Raw genomic sequence first — 27,861 nt, 5'->3', positions numbered from 1 at the left:
GTGTGAAGGTGGATTCTCCAACCCAGGACTCTAATTTTCTTTCTGGGCTCTTCCTTTATCCCATTCTGGGGCCCAGTGTCTTAGGCTGTTTGTACTCTGAGATTTAGTTTCCAGCCACAGTGAAGACAGGATCTCCCCAGCTCTTGGTAGAGGTAAGAACTACTGACTTGGCTGCTTTGCTTCTCTGATCTTCAGCTTGAACCTCAATATCTGTCTCTGTGCTCTTATTATTTGTGTTACACCACCCCCCTTGACAGAATTGGAGGGCCAGGGAAGGCATCTCATTTCTCAAAAGGCACAAGGGCAGCTCATTTGATCTAATTGTTAAATGTGGTTCATGTATAGCACAAGATATATGTCTTCCTGTAGTAACTACAAGAACTCAAACAGCTTAATAAGGCCTAGTTGCTACCTAAGTGCAATTTATGACCTCCGGGAGAAGATAGGTCACTTAGCTCCACTCATTTGCCAGGTGGTCAAAATCAGATCCAACCCTAAAGTCTATAGATTACATGTCAAGTCCACATACCCACGCCATAGGTCACTCTAATGGAGGGTCAGGGATGGGGTATCCACACAGGCTCTCCTTTCAGCACTTGTGTGTGTGCAGGGCCTGGCCCATTGACACTAGACAGCCACAAACAGCTGCTCCCTTACCGCAGCCCTCCAGCATCCTCTAAGTACCTTCTTCTGCAATAAGCCATGTGACTTCTTTTCCAGGGTATACAACGATCTGCAATTAGCAGGCTTTTTTTTTTTTTTTTTTTTTTTTTTTTTTTTTTTTTTTTTTTTTTTTTTTTTTGCTGACTGGCTTTAAGTTTATTAAACAATGAATTCCCAGTGCACTTTGGGTTTTGCTGTTGGTGGTAGTGATGATTTTAACAGCACTTGTCATGTTATGTTCAGTTGCAGAAAATATTTCTGGGTATGTACTATGGCTGAGCAATATAGTTTCAGTAAGCCAGGCTCCCTCGTTTCAATGGGCTAAAGTGTCATTAGGCAGGGGGAGAGGACAGGGCACATTCAGAGAGAACATTCCTCTCCACTGGTGATGGGAAGGAATGACTTGTGTTCTGCACAAGGTGCTGTTGGGCTGGCAGGAATAGTTAGGACAGACTTGTAGGAGAAGGTGATACTTAGCCAGGGGTCTGGGAGGAACTGGGGAGGAGTGTGCTAAGTCTCTAAAAGGAAAGGTGGGGAGCAGGTGGGAGGGGAGGGAAGCGGGGCTGGTGCTGAGGGAAATAAGTAGAGGTGTTTAGGTTTTGTTTTGTGTTAGGTTGTGTTAGGTTTTGTTTTGTGTTAGGTTGTGTTAGATTTTGTTTTGTGCTAGTTTGTGTTGTGTTAGGTGTTAGGTTTGTGAGAACAATTTCCTTTGCCTTTAAACTAATGTTAGAAAGATCCATGTATAAGATCTCTCACCCACGTGTAGAATCTAGAAAATTCCAACTTTTAGAGACAGAGAGTAAGATCGGGGCTCCCGGGGCCAGAGACAAAGGACACAACGTTCCAGTAAAGGGGAAACAAGTTGAGGGAACAAGGCAGTGACGATAGTTGTTAGCTATGTATCACATTCTTTTTATTTTATAAGCATGAGTGTTTTACCTTCATGTGTGTCTGTGCACCGTGGAGGCCAGAAGAAGGTGTCGAAATGACTGGAACTGGAGTGACACAGCTGTGACCTACCATCTGGGTACTGGGAATTGAACCTGGGTCCTCTGGAAGAGCAGCCAGTGCTCTGAATTGTTGAGCCATCACTCCAGGCCTGGTATTGCATTCAAAAACAGGTAAAAGCAGAAGTTTCACATGTTTTCATCACAAAAAATAAGTATGTATGTGGCAACATATATTAATCACCTTGACTTAGCCATTTCAAAATGTATACACATATGAAAAAATCATGCATGCCATAAATATATATAATTTATTTATTTGACAATTAGAACAACCATTTTTAATTTTTTTATGTTTTTATGTTTTTCCAGCTGTCCTGGAACTGCTCTGTAGACCAGGCTGGCCTCAAACTCACAGAGATCTGCCTGCCTATGCCTCAAGAGTACAGGGATTGAAGGTGTGAACCACTACCCACCCAGCTAGAGCAACAATTTTAAATAAACTTTTCCCATTTTATTTTATGTAGATGGATATTTTGCCTACATGTATGTCTGTGCCTGAGGTCAGAAGGGGACACTGGATCACCTGTAGATGGAGTTGTGAGTTGATGCGTGGGTGCTGGGAATCAAACCCTGACTCTCTGAAAGAGCAGCCAGTGCTCTCAGCTGCTGAGCCATCTCTCCAGACCCTTAAATAAACATTATTTTAAAAGTACATTGTGTGTGTGTGTGTTTGTGTGTGTGTGTGTGTGTGTGTGTGTGTGTGTAATGTAGTGTATGTATGTGTACTTGTTTGTAGTGTGTACCTGGTGTGCACACAAGCACGCGTGTGTTTGTGGAGGCCAGCGGTTAGCACCAAATGTCTTCCTCAATTTCTCACCATAGTATGTTTTGAGACAGTGTCTCTCACTGAACTCGGAGCTTGCCAGTCCTGGCCAAGGAGTCCCAATGATCCCATCTCTGCCTCCAGAGTGCTGAGGTCAAAGACACACGTGGCTATACCCAACTCTGGGATAACCTCCAGGCTCTCAGATGAGGTGATAAAGTGAACGACTGTATGTTTCATGTGGAGACTATAAAGGGGAGAGAAAGACAGAGTTGATTGTGTTGGGGACAAGTCAAGGGGACACTTCCTTATTGTCCTACTGCAAGACTCGTTTGAAAGACAGGGTCTGTGCTGAGGTTCCCATTTTAAATGCTTTGTACTCAGTAGGCTCTCAGGAATCCCAGCTGGGGACCAGGCATATGGGCTGTCAGATGTACGATGTCAGTTGTGGAAACTCTAATATGTGTCCACACCCTGGGACACCTTTGGAATGTTGGCTCTCTGAATACCCCTGTCATTCACGCCCTATAGCTCCACTCAGACTGTCCCATTCCCCTTGGCCCTTCACCCTTTGCTTGCTTTCAGATCTGGCAGAAACAAAACAAACCCAAAATACATGGCCAACTGGCATGTGATGAGTGATTGGCCTCCTGTCTCGAAAGGACCTCGCCCTCCCAGGATGAGGGCCTTTCAGTGCTAAGTGTGGTAACCCTAGCCCGGGGCCTGTGTAATTCTAGATGGAGGTAGCCAGGGCTGGGCACAGTTGGCCAGTATGAACAACTGAGAGGTAGGTTCTCAGCCCACGTGAGAAGACCGCCATCTCCTTGCAGTCAGTTGAAAGCATAAAATTAACACTAAGTGGAGGTAAATTAGACATTCTAGAATGGCATGAAGGGAAGTGGTTCTGGTTACTAAGGGAAGCCTCTCCACAGGGAAGGGAAAACCATGTGGTCTCCCTTTTGTCCCTCATCTGAAGCAAAATAGCAAATTTTGTATCTTGGGCAAAGGTTCCCCAGTGTGGCTGTGGGTGAGTAAATTTAACCCATCTGTAATGGGCGAGGTCTTCTGTGTATGTTTATCTTATTGATTGTTGAATAAAGTACTGTTGGCCAATGAAGAAGCAAGTTAGGTGGGACTAGGAGTCAAGGAGGATTCTGGGAAACGTAGTAAAGAAGTGTTGTGATCCAGGCAGGAAGTGACATAGCAGGGAGACTCATATATAAGCAAGGGCAAGAAGGAAGTCATTCCTTTCTCTCTTCCTCTTGCTCTCTGCTCTGCAGTTGCCATGTGACCCTGGAAGAGGATGTCAGCGGAAGGCATCCTCCATAAGATAAGTCTTATGATTATGGATGGTAATTAAGACTGAGCTAGCAAGTAAGAAATCCTAGGGATCGGCCAGCAGCATTGTACCTAATATGAGTCTCTGTGTGTTACTTGGAACCTTAACGTGGTGGTGGGTGGAACTCAGGTGGTCTGGTGGAAAGCACCCACGTGGTGGCAGGGCTCAGGTGGCTTGGAGTAAAGACTTATAGTTACACATCTGAACCTGTTTCCCCATGAATACAGTGAGTTCTAGTCCCTACCTCACAGGATGGTGGTGAGAGCATCAGTGAGCCAAATGGTCAAAGGAATAATTGACCCTCAGAAGGCTTTCTGTAATGTCAGTGGTCTCTGAATCTACAGGCTTGACACCTACTAATATCGGCTACCAACTTCAGAAGTACAAGGTGCTGGAGAAAAGCAGGCAGCTATCATATGTCTGTGGTTTACACCATGGTTAGTAAGTATGTGCTCCGGGGAGGCCAGACCCTTAATGCATGGTTGTTTGTAGCCCAGAAGAGACCAGCTAACACTTAATGACACAGCCACTGTTAGTGGGAGGGCTTGAGCCATATTGTCTTGTGTTAGCATTGAAGTAAGCATGTTAGCTTATGAGATTGATTTCCAGAGGAAAAACTGGGACTTGTTTATGAGCCAGTGAGAAACAAGTTCTCTTCTGCCCAGTGGAGTATGTACACTCACCATACACCATAGTGTTTGCACTCACTCCCCTGTCTTGTAAGAGAGAAGGCTCCCCTGGACCCTGCCCTTTTTACCTTTCCAGAGGGTAATGACTACTCAGAGGTTCGGTCCTGGGAAAATGGTGGAACCAAAGTTTCCTTTGACACTGATGGTGAAATAGTTCCTAATTTTAAAATGTTGAATTGTTTATATATTGTAGGGAATGTTGCATTTCAGGCTTGGGGAACTCAAATATAGTCAGGTTTATTTTGAGAGGAGAAAAACGTATTTTGACTGAGTTACTCTCATCGATCAAGAATAAGACCACTACCACAGTTTAAAGCCAAATTTGAAGCAAGCTTTAATTAAATACTGGCCAGGTGGATGGGCTCTGGCCAGGTGCATACCCAGGTTCCTGGGAAATGGCCCAGAACCAGTTTGCTTCAGCTTAAGTAGGAAAACCCATAATTCATTGCATTTTTCAATGCAATGAATCAGGTCCAATCAGGGGCAAGCATACATCCTGACATACCTCCAGCTACATCCAATCAGGAGCAAGTGTGTATTCTGACATATTCCCTGACTGTGAACCTCCCACCCACATGTGATCAAGAACATCCGGTGCAGATGGGTCAATCAAACTTGTCCAGAGGAGTGAAAACAAGTGATGTGGCTTGTTATCTCCCATAAACAACAGCTTTGGAAGTGCTGTACCACTTGAACTCGAACTGGGTAAGACAGGGTCTGACACATGGGGGAGAGGGAAATGGGGAGAGGCAAATTCAAAAGCCCAGAAGGTATCCACCAACTCATTTCCCCAAGCCACACAGGCCATGGCCTCAGCTCAGCAGGCTCTCCTCAGTGGTCTGGTTTCTGAAACAAGACTTCAGTGCAAATTTATATACACACACAAAACACAGCCCCAAGGATTGGGCCAAATTAGCTCTCAGCCATCCAGAAATGCTTGTAAGGGGGTGGATATTTTCTTCCAGTGTTGTATCCATGAGACCCATATCCACTTGGCTATTGGAAAGGGGTGGCCGAGGCATTCACACTGACATTCACACCATGCTGCTTGGAAGAGGTAGGAGCCACAGGGAATACAGCAGGCCCATACTAGAAGGTGCTGGGGAGGCCCAGGACCCCTGTGTAGTATGGCAGGCTGGTATAACTGTAGCCAGGAGACAGCGTTGGGTTCAGGAATGTCTGCTGTGTGGTGTGGTGTGGTGAGACTGCGTCTGGTTCTGTTGGGGTTGGACCAAGATTGTGGCTGAGGCTGGGGAGGAGGCATTCCCACGGCTGAACTTGGTGAGGTCACCAGAATAAGGATTGCTGGCCAGGCTACCATCCCTCCCAGTAAGTGGAGTGGTGGGTGTGGGAAACGGGATACTGTAGTAATCCAATGGAAATCTTGTCTGGAGCATCTGTAAATCATCCTAACCATATCCTTGTGGCAGGTAGGCGTGTAACAGCCCTGGAGCCATAATATATGGATAAGGCAACAATGGTGGGACTCCAGAAGGAAGGTTGGGCGGAGCGTTTCCCAAAGTTGTAGCACCTGAGCTTCGACTTGAGGCTGTAACAGTAGAGTTGCTGCCCAGGCTAAGGCCTAGACTACTGCCACTATTCAGACTGGAGGAGACACTGACCACTGGGGAGGTGCAGAGACAGTGCTGGCTGTGGTAGGGACAGTGCTGGAGGAAGAATGGAGATTCTCTTCACTCTCCACGCTTGTGCGTCCACGAGTGGATGCTGAAGTATGCCCAGAAGATGTTGATGAAGAAAGGGTATTCTGCTGTGTAGATAACGCACTGCTGTGTTGTGTGGTGGTGGTGTTTGGAATCTCCTCACTGTGTCAAGCCACTTAAAGAGGATGGATGCTGATTGGCTGTCGTCAGTAAGGAAGCTGCAGGTACTGTTTCATAGAGGTGGAGGGTGAGTCAGATTTCACTGCAGAGCCTGTAGCACCTTCAACAGATTGCGTGGTCTGCAACTGCACGGCCTGCACAGACCTGAAACCATTCTTAGCCTGAGTCAGGTCCTTTTGCGGTGAAGAAGAGATGGAGCTGAGATACCGCCGCGTCTGTGTGGATCTCTGTTCATATGGAGGGCCCTGAGCATTATTTGGGGAGGTATAAGTTGTCGACTGAATTGGGCCACTCTGATAATCAAACTCCTGACTCTGGTTAGATGAAACTATAGATGAAGACTCACTGGCCGTCTGGTACACAGGCTACTAGGAGCCTGGCTTGAAGAGGGGCTCGTGGTGGGGGTGGACTCATAATCAGAAAAGACAGGCTCTGACCCAAACTGCAGATTTAGCCCTGAGATATCTGATGAGCCAGGCATCTTCACAGCCAGAACAGGAATCTTATATGTCAAGGAGGTTTTCTTCTTTTGCCGTTTCAGTTTCTGCTGAGCCAGCTGAGGGCTGGAAGATTGGTTGTCTGAAGACCCTGGAGACATCTGTGGAGCCGAGGTGGATTTGCTTAGCAGAAGAGGGTGGGGGAGGTGCAGCTGTGGAGGTAGCCACTGCAGGCGGCTTCTCCTGAAGGAACACCTCCATCATGGTTGAAGATGGGGTGAATGCCTGGCGCTTTGTGAAAGGACTGTGCACTGTTGAATCGTTTGCACTCTTCAAATCGTACTGCACCAGTGATGGCGACTGTGCTGTTGAGCCCATATCCCAAGAGGAGGTGGTGGTGCTTCCAGATTGAGAATGTTGAGCTGCCAGCTGCGCCAGGGCCTGTGCAGTTTGGAACTGCTCCAGGAACTGGGAGCCTGTTGTACTACCACCTTTAGCTCTCCCGACATCACCAAATCCTTTCCCCAACATGCTCACCGCACTATGACGAGAAAACGTGTTCCCCGAAGCAGCCTGTGATATGGCATTCTGCTTGGAATTACTGATCACCAGAGGCTGGCTGGGCCAGGGAAGGAGCCTGAGACAGATCCAGATTAGATGAACCATTCTCCATTGAAGATGGTGTTTTCCCTAACAGAACAGCAAGGTCAGTTCCCTGACCTGCAGTGATTGTCACATTCTCCACAGGCAGAGGCACTGAAGACACATTAGACGCAGTAAAGATCTTGGTCTCAGAAAGATCTTCATTCCAATCTTCAGTTCCCCAGTCTTCTGTTGCAGTTCTCCATGCACCAGGAGCAGTCTCAAATTTTCGGGGATAATTTGACCCCTCAACCCCAGTGAAATCAAGTCTTGTTCTATCATCTGGTTCAAAGTGGCCCGTGTTGCTCCATAGGTATCAACAGTATTGGCTGGCTCTGCAAAACCGTCTGGGTTAAAGGTTCCCATCCCTTGAGCAGAAAACCTTCCCCCTCTCCACCAGAGCTACCTCTGCCTCGGCCACGGCCTCTTCTGCCTCTGTCTGTGCCTCTTCCAGAAGGTCCTCCACTCTTTGCACCATCCAATCCATTTTCCTGGCCCCAAAACTCTTGTCCACGGCTGGCACCTCTCCCCCGCCTTGGTGGCCCACCACGTCGCTGACTATAGTCTCTGTCACGGTCTCGATTTTCTTTTCCTTCTTCATTAGATTCAGTTTGTCCACCATCCTGTCCTGAGACTCCTCTCTTCTTCCCGACCACCTCCCAGGAATGCGTGTCTGGATTTCCTTCTGGGAGAACATTGATGGCTCTGTTGACATCTCCATTGCAGTCATGCAAAGCAATCACACATTCATCCTGGTTTTTGCCTGTGATATCAATCATTTCACCTTCTCCTCAAAGTCAGCATCAGTGTGGTCCGAAATCATCTGTGCAAGTCGAATTTGCTCTGCAGTAGCCTATGGCCGCTGCTTGTGCTGTGTCTGGTTTTGGTTTTGAGGTTATTCTCAGTTTCCCTGGGCTCGGTTAGTGCCCACCAATGTCATCATTTACAGTATATACAAATAACAGTATTTACAAGGCAGGATACTCAGTCTTGTCAGGATACACTGACACCCCAGCCAGGTCACCTGTTTTGTAATGATTTTTTTTAGTACAGCCAGATTATTTTTAATGATCTCTGATATAGAAACAATGTTTTTCTTAAAGCTACATAATAACCTCTCTGTTTCACATAGAGCAGATTGAGTGTCCTATCACACTATAGAACAATTTCAGCTAATGAATCCACCTGTTGATAGATCTGGTTCCACTTGGCTGTACCAGGTACTTTTCCTGGTATGACAATAGGTGCTATAGGTATCTATTTTGTCCCCTGTGCCAGGGAGTTTCAATTTTATCTAACTTTCCAGCCTGTTGGGGGACCAGGGATGACATACTCTCTTCTGAACTATATCATGCTGAAACTTGGTCATTGTTGTCAAGGCCCAGGAGAAATGGAATGTTAGTCAAAGGCTAGGAGGGGATCCAGGCAAAGGGGCATTCATCAGAAGCACCTGGTTCACTGATCTAGCTGAAGAGACAGGGAGCATTTACACAGGCTGGACTGGTCCACATCAGCTTCCCGAAAGTCCAGGGTTTGCAGGTTGTAGGTAGCTTGAATGTGTCTGTCTGCCAAGTGGAAATCTGCTGAGACAGATTAACACTAGGGACAGAAGTTAAAATTTAGGAACTTAAAGGAAAATCTTACATTTGGCACTTTCAGGCCCACTAATCTTAGTAGTTGGGGGAGAGGAGGAGCCTCAAGACCAGGGAGAGACCCCATCTTCAGGAATAGACCTGAATGTGGGGAAACTCAGGCTGGACTTATCTGGAGTCCTTCAGACCTGTGAGAAGTGGATCCAAGTCTTATTACTCCCTCAAGTCTCTGAAACTTAAAAGATTTTTTTTTTAGTTTACAAAAAAGACAAAATTTTTAGATGTATTAACATTACCAATATGTACTTAACCTGCTGTGGGATAATGCTCTTGTACACTGTAAAGATTTGTCATTTGCATTGGTTTAATAAAATGCTGATTGGCCAGTAGCCAGGCAGGCAGTATAGGCTAGGAAACCAGACTAGGAGAATTCTGGGAAGAGGAAGGCAGAAATACAGTCACCAGCCAGATGCAGAGTAGACAAAATGGGAATGCCTTACTGAGAAAAGGTACCAAGCCAGGTGGCTAAACATAGATAAGAATTATGGGTTAATTTAAGTTTCAAGAGCTAGTTAGTAATAAGCCTGAGCAACAGGCCAAACCCTTTATAAGTAGCATAAGCCTCTGTATGTTTACTTGGGACTGAATGGTTGTGTAAATGGGCAGGACAGAAATCCACGTTGTAGAAAAAGCAGGTAACAGGTATCTGTAAACAGCTGGAGTAGACTCACATCTTTGATTTGGGTTAAAAGCATGAACATTTTCTCCCCTACCCAGAGAGCCAGATATAGATTAGAAAAAGATGTCTTCAGCCTGATGCAAAGCACTTTTAAGTCCATATTTAGAAGACAACCAAAAGAAATATAAAATCTTGAGCTTGTGATTGAACTGTAGTCAGTGCTCAACCAGCTTATCAAAACTCCATTAATCAATATTAAAAGTCTGAATTTTTGAAATCTTAGTGTAACAATAGCATAGAAGGGGAAAGAAATCTTAAACACTTCCCATTTTCACATATATTAGACCTCTACAACTTGCATTTGCATTTTAAATCAATTTTTGAGACCCTTAGAACCCAAGTTTTCACATCCTCAGAACTTTATATATCTTAAAACATCCTTAGACCCTCAAACTTGCACAGACTTTAACCCCTTTTCTTTCCATCTAATCATTTACCAGAGACATAAGCAGTTATTACTGACAACAGTATGTAAATCATGTTCCTTTAGTGGAAAGTTATACTTGAAACCTGTTTATCGTTTAATATGAAGCCTGTTAGCAAGGCAAACCTGTCTGCCTTTTCTCCACAGGAGACCTAGTGGCTCTACAAAAAGCAAGGCCTGAGTTTTACATCTGAAATGAGCTAACAAGGTGGCTGTAGCCTTGGTGAAGAACCTGGTTGCCTGCTGCTGCTAAACTGACAAAGCTATAGTTAGCCTAACCGTCAATACCATCAGAGACCTGAGAAGGATACATTGTAGCAAAAAATATAACAAATAGTCTGTGTATCGATTAAAATAGCAGAGGCTCGTCCATTATCTAGATGGTCATCCCAGCCTCCTGTGGTCTCCATGGAATTGGAGGCAGAGGTATTAAAAGAACATTAGTCTTTAGCTGCCAGGCACAGAGGTAAGAGGCTTTCCTGAGGAGGAGGAACATGGCAGGAGCTGACTTCACTTTGTCTAGGCAAAGTGGGACAATCAACTTGAAGAGTGTCCTTGGCCAGGTGTTGGTGGCTCACGCCTTTAATTCCAGCACTCAGGAGGCAGAGGCAGGAGGATCTCTGTGAGTTTGAGGCCAGCCTGGTCTACAGAGTGAGTTCCAGGACAGCCTCCAAAGCAATACAGAGAAACCCTGTCTCGAAAAACAAACAAACAAACAAAAAAAAACAAAACCCAAAAAACAACAAAAAACAAAAAAAGTGTTCTTGTGTCCTTGTCCTTGGGCAGGGTCCTGGGCAGGTGCTGCATTGGGGCATTCTGCCCAGTGATTAACATTACCACAATCCAGGTAGAGACATTGTGGCACCCCACCATCTTCTTTGGAGACCATGGGGTCACTGCTAGAATCTGGCAGTCTCCATCTGTCATAGTAAGCTTTTTTTTTTCCATTAAACATTTTAAATGTATTTCTCATCCCTATGTGGCATGTGTGTGTGTGTTACATATCTTAATTACTTTATTCTTTCTTTAAAGACTTTACTTGAGTCAGGTTTTTCTTAATTATCCTTAACAGTTTAAAGTAACTTATTAACTTTCATAAGATTAAGATTTTCTGGGGTGGGGCTTGCAAATAGGGACTGGGAGAGCCTTGAGGCTAGCATTGCCCTTGACAAGTTAATAGGCACCAAGAGTCAGGTGTTAATGGAAGGGCCACAGTTCCTTTTGCCAGAGATAGGGAGAATGACTCCCTTTTTAGAAAACAGGGGCTTTCATCAAACCCCTGAGGGAATGAGGGTTTTATCTAAATGCCTGACCTTGGGAAAAGGACTTTATAAATAGAAGTTTCTTTCCCTAGCTGTTCAGTCCTAAATAAACACAGAGGTTTGTATTAATTATAGACTGTTTGGCTGATGGCTCAGGCTTCTTATTGGTTAGCTCTCTCTTAATTATTAACCCATATCTTTTAATCTCTGTATCACCACGTGGTCTTGGCTTACCGGCGAATGCCCAGGCATCCTACCTTCCTGGTGGCTACATGGCATCTTCCTCTGGAGACTGCTTCCCTGCCTTCCCTCTTCCCAGACTTCTACTTTGGTAGTGCCAACTATACTTCCTGCCTGGCTACTGGGCAATCATCATTTATCCATCAACCAATCAGGGAAACATATTCACAGCACACAGAAGGACATTCCCCATCAGGACTTTATAGTTTCATCTCTGTTAAGTTTGAGCCTTAAACAAAACTATTTCTGAATTGAAGCTCCTTTAGTATCAAAACAAACCTTTTCACTCATAAACATGGACTCAGAGAGAGACTGGGAAGTCTCCTGATCCTTTTATAGTACACCATTGCAGAATATTAACAGTTTCTTATATGACTCAAAATTGCTTAACCTTAACAAAATTAGCAAAGATAAGGAGGCTAGACACACATTCTTCAGCATGAATAGACCTTTGGTAAGGAGAAACATTCTCTAAGCCAGAGTTTCTCAACCTTCCCAATGCTTCTGCCCTTCAATACAGCTCCAACTACAACATAATTCCTGTTGCTGTTTCACAACTACAATTTTGCCATTGCTATGAATCTCAATGCAAACATCTGACATGCAGGTCGTCGTAGGTGTAAGACCCTGGGAAGCTCAGGCCTTCAGGATCTCAGCCCAGGACTGTGGCCACCCCAATCACCATACGGAGGCAGAAACGTGATGCAAACTGCACGAGGCTTTATTGTTTTTTAATGAGCTAACACCATGCTAGCTCAGGTCTTTCATCCACCCGCTATGGCAGATGGCTACAAAAGACAGCTCGAAGGGGTTGCATAGAGATCTTGTAGGGCAGTGTAAGGGGAGTGTCTAGGGGTACTCACAGGCTCAGGATTGGTGTGCCTCCAGGCTTGGAGGGCTTGCCCTGTGTTGATTGGTCAATTGGTTGTTATGGCCCATAGGCCCTCCCAGGGTGGTTGCTATGCTCTGTGAGTCATTGCTGTGCACTTGTCCATAATGCACACCCAGAGCCATAAAGCATACCACCACCAGCTAAATTCTGATTGGTTCCTTGCCACGAGGCAGGCACCTAACCTCTAGTGACCAAGGCAAGGTCAGAAAAGCACGTGTTACTGTCACGGCTGTCGAAATGGAGAGCTGGTCCCTTCAGTGGGTCCTGGGAATTGAACCCAAGTCCTCTGGAAGAACAGTCAGTGCTCTTAGCCGCTGAGCCATTTCTCCAGTCCAATTTTATAGATTTTTTTAAACCATATTCAACAAAATAAACTTATAAACCTCGAAGTACAGAATGTTCACATGAGCCAAGATTTTTTTTTTTTTTGGCTGTTTTTCTTTGCTTTCTTTTCCCTGTCGATGTGCCAGGTGGCTCAGACTGACACAGGACAAAGAAGAAACTACTAAACATGCCTGGGTCTATGGAAGGAAGAGCCATAATATAACTCCAGAGCCAGCTTTCCAATAATGAAGAGCAACATAAAACAATTTTAATGTTATCCACACCCAAAAGATATCTTAACTCCTACTAACCTAAATCCAGTGATCAGACAGCTCAGAGATAAATTCTGAGCCCTGGTCACAAATGCAGCCATGTGGTCACTGGCAGCTGGCACACAGAAACAGCAAAAATGTCTGACCCATTTCTGTCTCAACTCAATGCTTGCAGCAAATCTTACAAACACACCAAAAAAACACTGACAAAACTTTCCAACAAGCATACACAACTTTCTTGTGAAACAGACAGACCAAATTTTCCAACAAGACAAACACAACTTCAGGAAACAAAACTTTCCAACCAGAACCAGAATTAGGGATATGTCTCACTATATGCCCTGGATGGGAGAATATTGGGGTCCTGTCAAACCTCCATTTTCTAGAAAGTCTCACAAAACAGACCCAGACTGTGACTCACCAGGAGGCCTCTGTAGACACTTGCTGCATTCCCCAGCCTGGAAGTCCACTCTGATAGACCACGAACTGAAGGCAACCTCGAGCCTTGGAGCAGCTAAAAAAAAAAGCACATTCCTCCTGAAGCAGCTCCTCAGGCCCTGAGTTCCAGAGTGAAGGTCCAGCTTTAGAATTTGGGTGAATCTCACTGGGGTGCAGGCAGACTTTTCCTGTGCTGGCAGCCACTTCCAAATAATCACTCAGAAATTTAATATTACTTGTAAATGCTAGGTTGATAGCTCAGGCTTATTACTAACTAGGTCTTAAAACTTAAATTAAGTTTTAAATTAAATTTAACCAATTTCTATTAATCTATGAATTGCCGTGTGGCTTTACCTGTCTTCCAGCATGTCTTGCTCCCTCTGCATCTCCTGGTGACTCCCCAACTCTGCCCTTCTTTCTCCCAGAATTCTGAGTTTGGCTCTCCCACCTAACCTTATTTTGTTCAGCTACTGACCAGTCAGCTTCTTTATTAAACCAATCACAGCGACATATATTCACACAGCATAAAAGAATATTCTACATCGCCCCCTTTTTGTTTAATCAAAAAGAAAGGTTTTAACTTAACACAATACAATTATATACAACAAAAATAGTTATCAAGTAATAATTACAGTTATAATATCTAGTTCATTTTTCTTTGGCAAAATTGGCAAAAATATTCTATTATCTATTTTATCTGTGTGACTCTAAATTTTTATACCTAATTTATCTTTTATCATAACTGAGGAAAACTTTAACCGTGATTATCTAGTCTTCAATTGTGTCAAACACCCCAGAAGGGTGAAATGTTGCCTAAATGACAGGGCATCTGGCTGCCTGGGCAGTCACACTAGGTTCTTCTGTGACATTGGCGCATCTAACTTTGGCCAATAGGTCTAGTATATCTGACAGACTTTCTGAGAAGCAGGGAATTTCCAAGGACTGTCCTAGGACTATCCTGCCTTGTCTTGGCAAAGTCTAGTAGTTACTTTCTTTGGTATCCTGTTGGTCCAGTTTGGACAGTAACTGCCAGTAATTGAGGCAAGGGCAGTTTTTGGTTTTTTTCTCCCCAAATTGTTAGCTTTTTGTCATATGGAAGGCAAACTCCATTTGAAGTTTCTTCGATGCCCATTATCTTCTCTAAGATAAATTGGTGCTGCCAGGAACAGATGTGTCTCACTGTCATGAAAAGCCTTATGTTGTTAGGCATATTAAATACCATATTCTGTAGGTCTTTGAAGCATTTGAAGACCATCTATCTATCTAAATATGACCTTAAAAACATAACTGTTAGAGAAAGGTAGACTGGAGAGGATGGAGTGATGGAGTTAACTCCATCCTCAGAAAAAGCCACCCTGAGAAATTCCCTGTGTGGCACAAGGCTGATTCAGCTCCAGCCAAGGAACCATAAACAGTTCCAAGGAGCACCCTAACTGTGCCCACCCCAGACAAAGTGACCCCAACCTGGCAGTCAGGCAATGACTAATTTTGGCAAATAACATCTTCTCCTCACAACTGTCCTTGTGGGCAACTGTTAGTAACAATTTTGAAGTCACCCTAGCCCCCACGTCAGTGAATCCAAAGGTCACCTACTCTTACCCAATCCTGAACAGCCAAGGCATGTACCACCCTGCTTGAGGTTTTTGGGGTTTTTTTGTTGTTTTTTTGTTTTTCCTTTTAAAAAAAACCCTTACAATTGAGGCTAGGTGCGATTTTCCTGCAGCTGCTGTGCCAGTTTGATGGACAGGGTCCTGGCTGAGGCTTGTAACATTAAATGTTTGCATTAAACGTGGGCTCCTTGGTATTTTTGGGGTCTCATGAACTTGGCACAACAATAACTATATGTTTGACTATTATAGATGACTAACTATTAATCTGTATTTTAATTATATATTATATTTTAAATGAGTTGCATAATCATAATACCCTAAACAAGAGAAGAAACATATATACAGTATAACAAAACTAACTTTAAATTTGTATCAATAAACCAAAATCCATACCAATATATAATATTTTGAAATTAATAGTTTTTTGAATAAAAGTAGATTCAATAATCTACCCTTTTATCTCATCATTTTATATTCCCTTTTTTCTTTAAGTAAGGGGTCTTTGAATTTAACTGCTTTGCTTAGTTTTTTGTTTTTCCTGACCATTACCTGTAATGATAAATCTTTCTGACAAGCCACCTGAGCCCCACTACCACATGGGCATTCGAAAATAACATACAGAGACTTATATTAATTACAATGCTGCTGGCCAATGACTAGGAGTTCTTATCTGCTATCTCTGTCTTACATATCAACCATAATTATTAATCTATATATTTTGTAAGAACTTATCTGATGGAGGATACTGGCGGAATGTGTCCTGTCTTCTTGGCAATCACATGGCAACTACAGATCTTACTACATTTCCCAGAATCCTCTTGACTCCTAGTCCCACCTAACTTGCTTCTCTATTGGCCAACAGTGCTTTATTTATCAACCAATAAGACAAACATATACACAGATGGAATTCCCCCATCATCTCCTCTTTTCTGTCTAAATAAAAAGAAGAGTTTTAACATTAACATAGTAAAATATATAACAAAAAAGTCAACAAGTAATAACTATAGTTAAGGGCTGGAGAGATGGCTCAGAGGTTAAGAGCACCGGCTGCTCTTCCAGAGGTCCTGAGTTCAATTCCCAGTAACCACATGGTGGCTCACAACCATCCATTATAAGATCTGGTGCCCTCTTCTGGTGTGCAGATATACATGGAAACAGAATATTATATACATATTAAATAAAATCTTTAAAAAAAGAACTATAGTTACAATATTTAGTCCATTAACATTTAGCAAGATTTAAAGAAAATATTCTATCATCTGTCTTATCTTTGTAAGCTAAAGTCTTATATATAGCTTATCTTTTATAATAACTAAAGAAAACTATAGCCACAACTATCTGTCTTCAACTCCATCAAAGACCACAGAAGGATAATATATAACTCTAGAACCAACAGAGACATCTCTCTACCTGGACAGTCACCCAAAGTTCCTCTGTAATGTTGGGGCATCCATCTTCAGCCTATAGGCCACAGTGTGTCTGGCAGATTTCTCCATGAAACAGGAACCCTTCAGGACTGTCTTGTTTTGCAAGTTCAGCAGTCACTTTCCTGTGAATCCTGAATGTCCAGTTTATCAAACAGTCCAGGCAAGAGCAGTTTCTTGCCCAAATGGCTAATCTTGCCATGTTGAAGGCAAACTCCATATTGAGTTTCTTCGATGCCCATCTTCCTCTCAGACGTAATTGGTGTGCCAGGAGCAGTTGTGTCTCACTGTCAAGAAAAACCCTAAACCATTTAAATACCATATATTCTGTAGGTCTTTGAAAGGTTTGAAGAATATCTATCCATCTCAAATACATCTCTGTATATCTAGAAAAGCTAACTAACCTAATTATAAGTTCTGACTGTTATAGGTGACTATATAATCCATATTTAATTATGCATTTCACTTAAAAGATCTGTATAAACACAATACCTAAACAAGAGGAGAAATATACATATCACAAAATTGACCTTAAAGTTGTATCAATAAATGAAAATCCATATCAATGGAAAGTATTCATTTCTATATCCTATTCCCCTTTTTCCCTTTAAAAAGAGATTGACTGTGATCATTACCATTTATAACCAGCCCCATTTAAATGAAAACAAACATTGATAAACAATATTTGGGAATTTGGACGTTCATTCCAAACTGCTTCCTGCTGGTTGGGGGGGGGGGTGATGTCCATCCCATGGGGGTCATGATAAAGCACAGAAATCTGGCTGTAGTGGTCTATGACTGCATCATCTCAGCTGTTTCGCATGTAGGATCAGTTGGGCCACTGCTTCAGGGGGTCTTGCTTGATCAAACCATATTAGTCTAGAAGGAATCCATAGATTTCCATTTTCTGTGGAAACACAAGCAAAAATTCGTTTCCCAGGTAACCTATCCTTATTTTTAAATTTAGAAGTCAAAGCATTTTTAAGATGTATAAGTTGGATTAATTCAGCAGCACCTATAATCAAACGTATTGTAGCATCTGTAGCTCTTTTCTTGGCAACCAAACAATTTAAAGACAATAATATAGCATATAGTATCCAGACTCTCTGTGTATTTTCCATCTTTATGTGGCTTTTTATTATTCTATTTCTTTCACTTCCTTTTTTTTTTTTGAGACAGGGTTTCTTTGTGGAAATCCACCTGCCTCTGCTTCCTTCAACAAATCCTACCGGCGTGCGCCACCACCACTAGCTTTTCTTTCTTTCTTTTAATTACTTTATCCTGTTTCTTTTCTCTCACAAGCCTACATATATTTTTAAACACACTGTAAACCTTTAGAGGTTTTCATCTGAATCTGTCTTTACTGTAAATCTTTACCTTTTTCTGGTCACGCAGTCTTTTATCTACTAAACAACACTGCTAAAATTAAAGCAGCGGCTGCTTGTCACTGTCTTTCTAAGATGGCGGGCTCACGTTTACTGCCAGCAGTGAGAGCTGTGCTCACTGCCTTGGTCTATAGACCAAGAATATGTGGTGTGTACAAGTCAGTTAAAGATTTTTTTGTTTTGTTTTATGTTTGAGCATGTAAAATATGTCACATGTCTTGTAGTTCTTCTAGGTTTATTTCTTTATGTTTGTAGCCAAAATTTTCAGGGGGTCTTCTTCGACCAAACCTGATCATTGTTGTAAAATATTATTTTAAGGTGTGTTGCTTTTGCTTATGCTCAGGAACATTTATTTAATGATGCAAAGATGTGTTTGATTAAATAAAATTCACCTGCAGTCAGGAGGCTGGGTCAGCACTCACTGACAGGAAGTTGTAGGGAGGAGCCAGGTGGAGAAGCACAAGCACAACGACTTCTTGGGAGATGTGAGCTAGGTGAGCTGCTTGCTAGTCAGCCTCTCTAGGAAGCAGTTTTCTGCCTCAACCTTTGAATCTTGAGGGTTTTTGTTGTTATTTTTCGAGACAGGGTTTCTCTGTGTAGCTTTGTAGACCAGGCTGGCCTCAAACTCACATAGTTCTGTCTGCCCAAGGGTGTGTGCCACCACCGCTGAGCCGAATCTTGAGTTCTTTATCAGGACAGAGATTTAAATAAGTTTTCTCAGTAGCTTTGAAAGAGTTGGTGCCCGAGGGAACAGAATTCTTGTGGCCTAGTTGCTGCTGGTATCAGTGGAGTGGCAGTTGCTGAATAGGAAAATGTAGCTTAAATTTGACAGCAACAATTAAAAAAGAAAAACAACAGATCATCTTTAACTTTGAGTGACTCAATAACCTTTTAACTTTGGTGGAAATAAAAGCAGAACCTTTTTCCCAAAGTAACACATCGTTTGACTTCTGTTTTGAAATCAAGACCCTTTAAAAATATGTAGGTTGGTTTAATCCAGCAGCATTTATAATCAAATGTCTCTTAGCAGCTATTGCTCCTTCCTCAGCAGTTGAGCAATTCAAAGACAAAACAATAGCATACAACAGCCAGACTCTGTGTATTTTCCATCTTTACATGGATTTTTTTCCTCATATTACTTTACTTCCTTTTTTAGGACTTTATTATTTGAAAACCACATTTTTAAATCTAAGGCTGTATGTACTCATTCTCTTCTTTCTCCAAGCCTATGTATATTTTTAAGCACACTGTAACCTGTTTAGAAGGTATTCTTTCTTCCTTCCTTCCTTCCTTTCTTTCTTTCTTTCTTTCTTTCTTTCTTCCTTTCTTTCTTTTTCCTGTCTGGATCTGTTTTACCGAGATTCTGTATTATTTTTTGAACCCATGAAGGGAATCCTAAACTGCTGTGTCAGCACATGGTGGTTTGCAGCTGGCTCCTCCCACAGGCAGTTGCTGGGAGACAAGTCTTGGTACTGAGGCTGGCATGAACGATATGAGTCTAGGAGGCTGTATTTGCTTGTTTCTGTGTGTTTAGAACCTGTATGTGACCCTGAATGTTGGACACCATTTGTAGGTGGAGTTTTCCTGTGCTGGCAGCCGCTCCCAGAAAATCACTCAGAAACTTAATACTAATTGTAAATATTTAGCTGATAGCTCAGGCTTTACCTGTCCCCCAGCATGTCTTGCTCTCTCTGCATTTCCTGGGGACTCTCCAGCTCTGCCCTCTTCCTTCCAGAATTCTCAGTCTGGCTCTCCTGCCTAACCTTCTCTTGTTCAGCTACTGGCCAGTCAGCGTCTTTGTTAAGCCAATCACAGCAACACAGATGTGCACAGTATAAAGGGATAGTCCTCCAGAATATGTTAATCCCGCTGATCAAGAAAGAGACCACTACCAAAGTTTAAAGCCAAATCTGAAGCAAGCTTTAATTAAATACTGGCCCCGTGGATGGGCTCCGGCCAGATCCATACCCAGGTTCCTGGGAAATGGCCCAGAACCACAGTTTGCTTCAGTAGGAAAACCCATAATTCATTGCATTTTTCAATGCAATGAATCAGGTCCAATCAGGGGCAAGCATACAGCCTGACATACCTCCAGCTACATCCAATCAGGGGCAAGTGTGTATTCTGACATATTCCCTGACTGTGAACCTCCCATCCACATGTGATCAAGCACATCTGGTGCAGATGGGTCAAACAAGCTTGTTTAGGGGAGTGAAAACATGTGGCTCGTTATCTCCCATAAACAACAGCCTCCAGCAGTTCAGGAACTGTCTGTCCTTGGGCAAGGGGCTTGCAGATCAAAGGCATTTTGTTTCATGGATCTCTAAGGCACAGTAATTACAACTTAAAATGTGACTTTGGCTCTAACAGCTCCTCCATAACTAGCTGGCTCCATTGCTTTTAGGTCTACGGCAGTGACAGAGTATCACGGCAGAAGGAAGCTTCTCAAAACAGAGCGCTCAGAGCAGCATTTTATAATAGAGGAAAAGGAGCCAGGGTTCCGTGGTGTAGACAAGCCCTACTGGCCTGCGGGATCAAAGCCCCGCTCCCCCCCCACCGCCCCGAAATAACGTAGATACACAAAGTGGGGGGCAGGATACTGTCCACATTCTGAGTATCTCGGATGTGACCTCCAGGACACCAATGAAGAGAGAAGCTAATACGGGCTCCTCCAGCCTCCAAATGTTAACTAGCTTATTTCTCCATAACCAACCCACCTGCCAGTGCTGGGCAGAGCATGCTGAGGTATGGAAGTGCTAAAAAAAAAAAACCTTGATGTTCCTGTTTCCAGAAAGAACCACCAGCATCCTGGTTACCACAGAAAACAGATCTACAGAGAGTGCTTCAACATTATCTTCACTCCAGCTCACTGAAATGAATTAAAGCTGAGTCATTGCCTTGAGATGACCCGAGTGTTACAGGAAGTAACCACCAGGGGGCACACTTTCACCACCAGAAAACCCTGGTCTCAGTTCCCAGTGGGGAGGAGGAGAAAAAAAGTGCCAAGATGGAAGCCTTGGGGAGATGAGGAGGAAGAGGAACACACGGTATCTTCAGAAAGAAACACACGATTTTCCTTTGCATGCTTCTTCATACCCAAACCTTATGTTTGTTTATTGACGAAGTATTGACTAAGACTGCTGTGGGGAATGCTGGGTTGCAGAATCCCCCTCTTTTTAGTCTAATCAGAGTGGCTACCCACACCCCAAACGGTGTGGAATCTTCCAGATTCCCATTGGCAGACTTAAAATCATTTAAGTTGATGGCTTAATACTACCCCTAAAATTTAAAAAAATAAAAATAAATTTAAAGAAGACATAAACTCCTTCTAGAGAGGAGCTAGTGTGTGTTTTACTTTCTCAACCTCCAACCGAGAGTGACGATGTTGGCCAAGTCCCTGGCTGGCTTTTCAGACAGAAGCCTCCCTGCTCTTCATTCCCTGCAGCTAGCACGGCTGAAGTCCTGATGCCAGCAGCAATCATGGTGAGGATCATATTAAAGGTGAAGATTTGGCTGTCTCACACCAGTCAAGGTGGGGGTGGATAGGGAGGAGGGAAGACTGAGGTAGGAGGATTGCTGCAAGTTCAAGGTCAGCTCTGTCTAAATAAGTGAGACCCAAGAGCTGCATAGCAGGTTAAGACCACGCACAAACACATGGCTTTAATCCTCAACACTCACATACAGAAGCTGGGTCTGATCACATACTACACACACTAATTAATTAATTAAAAATAAAATTATATCCTAAGTGAGTTAAAAAAAAAAACAAATAAATAATGAGACCCTGTCTCCCAAGAAAAGGAAGATGAATTGTTGGTGGGACTGTAAGGTACAGTTGCTAAGGCAACCAATATGATGGTTCCTTTAAAAAAAAACAGAACATAGAAATACTATATGACCCTGGGCTGGAGAGATGGCCCAGCTGTTAAGAGCACTGGCTGCTCTTCCAGAGGTTCTGAGTTCAATTCCCAGCAATGGCATTGCAGCTCATAAGCATCTATAGTGGGATCTGAGGCTCTATTCTGGCATACACAGCATACATGCAGATAGAGCATTCATACATAAAATACATAAATAAAAAAGAAATACTACGTAACCCAACAGCTATAGATATACCACATTCCCCAAAGAACCAAAAACAGAGCTGAGCAAATGTGTGCACATCTAGTTTCATGACAACATTATTCAGAGTAAGCAAGCAGAAGGTGGAAACGAGCCAGTGTCCATCAAAAAATTTAGCAAGCCAAGTGTGGTATGTGCTTGCAATGGCATATTTGGCAGCCCTAAGAAGGAATGGAAACTCAGACGCATGCTATACTATAGGCGAACACTGGAAACATGATGCTAAGTGGTTATAGCAGACTGGAAAGAACAAATACGATTCTGCTTTTTTTGAGATGCCTGAAATGGGCACCAGCATAAGAAGGAGTCGTTGACCACAGCTTCAGGGAGAGGCCACTGGTTTGCACTGTTGCCTAGTCACATTCTCAGAAATGAAACACTGAACCTCTGGGTGTGACAGTGACGGGGGTGACATGGCAGTATGGATGTGCTTAGAGCCACTGAATTGTGCGTTTGGAAATGATTTAAATGGCAACACTTTGTATTATGTAAGGTTTACAAAAATGAAACAACAAAAAAAGTAGATTCCTGGGTCCTACCCTACTGGTTCCACAGGTTTGGGAGAAAAGCACAGGGTTTCTCAGGTTTAAGCCCTGGGTTTTTATTTTGTTTTAGGAGTGTGGGTGTCTTACCTGCATGTTTGTCATATACAATTATTATATAAGAGTGTCCCTTCCCGTTCAAAACAGCACCAGCAATAAAACACAAAGGTGGGCCAGGTGGTGGTGGCGCCTGCCTTTAATCCCAGCACTTGGGAGGCTGAGGCAGGCAAATCTCTGAGTTTGAGACCAGCCTGGTCTACACAGTGAGTTCCAGGACAGCCAGGGATACAGAGAAACTCTGTCTTGAAAAACCAAACATGGAAGAAAGGAAGGGGGAGGGAGTAAGGAAGAGAGGGAGGAAAGAAGAAAGGGAAGGAAGGAAAGAAGGAAAGAAGGAAGGAAGGAAGGAAGGAAGGAAGGAAGGAAGGAAGGAGGAAACACAAGATAGGGCTAGAGTGATGGCATGGTGTACTAACATGAGAATCTGAGTTCAAATCCCTACCTAGCCACCCACATAAACACTTGGACTACACCTCCCCGACTGTACTGGATTCAACTCACTCCGTTTTGATTGACACTCCAACCAGAACCTCGAGTAATGACTTCAATCAAGTTGAGGATTTCAACGTAGATCTTCAATCAAACAAATCTCATCTAACATGGACTAGACATAACTCATTAGAGACTTTCCCTGTACTGGCATTTTTTTTTTCCACAGGGCCCCCACATGACTATCATCGTCCCATTTCAGCAGGAAGTAACCTAGAAGATGCTACGCCCCCGTTCCCCATTATCGTGTATTAGGGTAGTGTAAGCCGAGTTAAGAATAACCTTCTTATTGTTTAGAGTTGGGATTGGAAGAAGGTGTTCAAGTTAGACACTTTTTCCACATGACTTTAAGACCTAGCTAGAATAGACATAGGATGTACCATAGCAGAATATTGTATCTTCTTGTATTTCACCCTTATGATTGTTAGTTTTGGATATTTTACACTATTAAGTTTTAATCCTCTTTTAGACTAAAAGGGGAATTGTAGGGAGACACCCTAGCCCCGCCCAATAGTCCTGGGACAGGTACCAGGTGGACCCCGGACTCGCCCATAAGGGCGTGGTGAAGGAAAGTCGGGGTGACGTAAGGGAGCTTCTTAAGGGGCTGCACGTGGGGACCTTGGCCCCTTTTGTTCTGGCCGCGCTTGCTGGGTTCTATAACCTAGCTCTGGCCTGTGCTTTGCCCTGGTGTCTTCTTGAATAAAGAGACTTTAATCGTAATAGGGCATGGCCAAGCATGCCTATAACCCCAGCACTGGGGGACAGAGACAAGAGGATTGAAGGAGCTTGCTGGCTCGCCAGCCTAGCCAAAATGGCAACCTTCAGGTTCAATGACAGACTCTGTCTCAAAAGAATAAGATGGAGAGCAAAAGATGGCACACAGCAACACAGAATAAAAAAGAAAGAAAGAAAGAAATCCACAATGCCCAGTGCTTATGTGAAAAGCTGTTTTAGTCTCACCATATTTCCTTTTAAGTAAGGACAGAGCCTCGCACTTGTAAGCCACGAGTCTCTCTAGGACGGGCTAAGTAATTTACAAGGTCCAGTACAGGATGAAGGTAAAGAGTCCCTTGTTCAAAATTTAATAATTTCACAGGGTAGTGGTGGCGCGCACCTTTTATCCCAGCACTTGGGAGGCAGAGGCAGGCAGACATCTGTGAGTTCAAGGCCAGCCTGGTCTACAGAGTGAGTTCTAGGACAGCCAGGGCTACACAGAGAAACCCTGTCTCAAAAACAAAGCAAACAAACAAAAACGAATTTCAAGGGGCTGGGATGCAGCTCTGTGAATGATAGGGCACTTGTTTAGCATGCGGAAGCCCCAGTGCCTTCTCAAGCATCAGAAAGAAAATCGAGACAGTAACTCCCTGGCATTACAGCAAAGGCGGGGCCATTGTGAGTACAGAGGATTCACACCCACAAGGCCAAGACTTGTTTTCTTACAATTAAATTTTCAGTCTGGAGTACTGGAACTGAGTTGGGTTCCAGCACCCACATTGGGCAGCTTACAACTACCTGTAATTCCAGCTTCAGGAGATCTCACATGTGTACACTCATACACACACACACACACACACACACACTCTTAAAATAAAAAAATCTTAACATTTTTAATTCGTTGCTTGATTGAACCAGGACATTAGCATAAATTTTAATTTTAAAAGATGCAAAAAATAAATGTCTATGGACCGTGGATGAATCTCCATCTTGGGCTTGAAAGCCATCTTATAGTAAAGACAAACTAGGCTCATTCCTGTTTAATTAATTAATTTATTTATTTGTTTATTTATTTATTTGAGACAGCATTTCTCTGTGTAGTCCTGGCTGTCCTGGAACTTACTCTGTAGATCAGGCTGGCCTCAAACTCACAGAGATCTACCTGCCTCTGCCTCCTGAGTGCTGGCACTAAAGTCATGCATCACCATTACCTGGCTTATTTGTGATATAATTAAATCTGTTTCTCAAGGATTCGGCTATGCCCCACCTGTAACATTAACTACAATGGTTCTGTACGGCCTGTTCCAGGAAACGGCAACCTTATCTTTGTTTCAGAAAGTTGTTTATGACCAACTTGTTATGTTTTTGTTCTGCTTCTGTGACCCCTGCTTATTTGCTTGTCAAAGTCCTTATTTGGAAACCCCTTACCCCTGAGCTATAAAAATTCTTATTTTTCCCCATGTTCAGGGTTCCTCTCTGAAACCTGTATTGGGGAGATGGCCACTGGACCAGCTTATTTTGCTGTGAACAATAAAATAAGCCTGTTGTTGGCCGTTGGATTGGTGGTCTTTCACTCTGGTCTGTGGACTTAAAACCTTCTCTATGGGAACTACTGTTGCCATTTTCTTGTGTGTCTCATCAGAGTTTCATTCAGTTGTAAACATACATGTTTATCACTCTAAACATACATGTTTATCATTCTAGAGGCCTTGGGACCTGGGAGAATGGAGCCTGAAAATGAGGTAGACTAAAGTCTCATCCCATAGCCCACTTTATTCAGTGCATCAGACAATTTACACTCCGGGGCTAAGAGGAGTCACATGAGTCAAGTGTCCCATCACAGGGCAAGCCAAATGTGGCAGGCAAACTACCTGCAGCAAACACAAGTCTTTCTGCAGATGCACATAAACAAATAACAATAGTGGGTTGTAATGAGTAATAAAGTAAACTCACTTCTATCCATCGACAGCCAATCTAAGAACAATTCTGTGTTTTGAAGAAACCGAGGTCATAAGACTCTTAGGTTCTTGGTGTCTTCTCACAAGCACTCAGAACTCTCACATAACTCATTCTTGGACCTTGTGTTCTGACACATACACATGTAATATGTGTCTGTCTTCCTTTAGGACACACCTAGGGGCACAGATAATGACATACTTTCCTCATTGTTCTGCATTAAATATGTATATCTATATTTATATCTTTATCAGAGATCATTCCTTATCCATATAGATTGTGTTGCTTCAATTTTTCCACGATATTCTACTATGTAGACCTAACATGGTTTCTTTATCTAGTTACCTTTTTGTTTTTGTTTTGAGACAGGGTCCATCTACAGTCTTTTATAGCTCTGGCTGTCCTGGAACTCACTATGTAAACCAGGCTGGTTTTGAACTCACAGAGATTCAACTGCCTCTGCCCCCAGAGTGCTGGGATCAAAGGTGTGCATCACTACACCCAGCCTATTTCGTTCTGTTTCATAGAGGAATATGTTGCCTACAGTTGCCAAAATGCCACCCCTAAGTCCTTGAAGTACATTTTCTTCAGGTCAATTGTCAGGTCAAAGGTTGTGGTTTGTTTTCGACTATGATGGACACTGCCAGCTGTCTTCTGACGATCTGTACTAGCTCATTGCCTTGGCAGCAGGCTTACCCCTCTTTGATCTTTGCCTCTCCAACCATACAGTAATCTTTTCTTATTGTCAGTAAAGTGAACTGACCAGATTCTCATTTCTGTATTGTGCTGGATTTTGTTAGTTATTTTTCTTTTCTCCTTTTTATTTGCATAAATGTTTTGCCCATTTAGAATGTAAGTGTTGAAAGGTACTTGCAGCCTAGCCTAAGGGCCTGAGTTTGATCCCTGGGCCCTAGATGGTGGAAGGAGAGCACCAATTCCCAAAAGATGTTGTCTGTAAGTGAACTGTGGCACACATGCATGCATGCATGCATACAGGCACACATACACACACAATAAAGACATAAATAAATATAATGAAAAGGGTGTTAGTTTTAGGTCTGTGAACACTTAAAATATGTTCACCATCTTTTTACCTTCATAAGGACTTTGTTTTGCCACAAAAGATAGTTTAATGAAATTGAACTTTTCTTCTTTTTTTTTTTAAGATTTATTTATTTATTTATTTATCATGTATACAGTACATGCCAGAAGAGGGCACCAGATCCCATTACAGATGGTTGTGAGCCACCATGTAGTTGCTGGGAATTGAACTCAGGACCTCTGGAAGAACAGTCAATGCTCTTAACCCCTAAGCCATCTCTCCAGCCCGAACTTATTTTCTTTTATGGCTTCCGAGTTTTACAACACACTCAGACCTGAGTTCCCATCTGTCTTTCCAATGCTCCTTTGGTTTTATTCTCACACATAAACCTTGGTTCCATTTGAAATGTGTTGGTTTGTTGTTGTTGTTTTGTTTAAGATTTACTTATTTAAGATAATTTATTTATTATGTGTAAGGTGTTCTGTCTGCATGTATGCCTACACATCAGAAGAGGGCATCAGATCTCATTACAGATGGTTATGAGCTACCAAGTGGTCACTGGGAATTGAACCTCTGGAAAAGCAGTCAGTGCTCTTAACCACTGAGCCATCTCTCTCCAGCTCTGGAGCTTTATTTTGGCCATTGTTCCAGCATTTATTGCCTTTCCTCCATGGATTTGAAATCCTGTCTTTATCAGATAGTAAGTTCCTATTTGCATTTCTGAACATTCAATTTCATGCACATATTAATTTTTATTTCTGACCATCCTATGTCATTTATAAGAATGATTAAGCCTAATTATTAAAAAGAGGGTCAGTGGGATATAGCTCAGTGGTAAAATACTTATCTAGTGTGTACAAGGCCCCAGGTTCAATTCCCAGGACCAAAAGAGGAAAAAAAAAAACCTAAACGTCTTTGTAGTTTTCAGTTTATGTAGGGAACTAGCAGCC

The 27,861-nt window shown here is 42.9% G+C and overlaps 1 pseudogene; it reads right to left on the bottom strand.

Moving 5' to 3' along the window:
- Positions 1 to 5,233: 5,233 nt before the first annotated feature.
- On the bottom strand, positions 5,234 to 8,327 carry LOC100752259 (annotated as a pseudogene).
- Between the last annotated feature and the right edge of the window lie 19,534 nt (positions 8,328 to 27,861).

The sequence above is a fragment of the Cricetulus griseus genome, chromosome 3 (assembly GCF_003668045.3).
Source record: "Cricetulus griseus strain 17A/GY chromosome 3, alternate assembly CriGri-PICRH-1.0, whole genome shotgun sequence".
NCBI lineage: Eukaryota > Metazoa > Chordata > Mammalia > Rodentia > Cricetidae > Cricetulus > Cricetulus griseus.
Note: the sequence above shows the minus strand (reverse complement) of the source record. Positions and strands in the feature narration are given on the sequence as shown.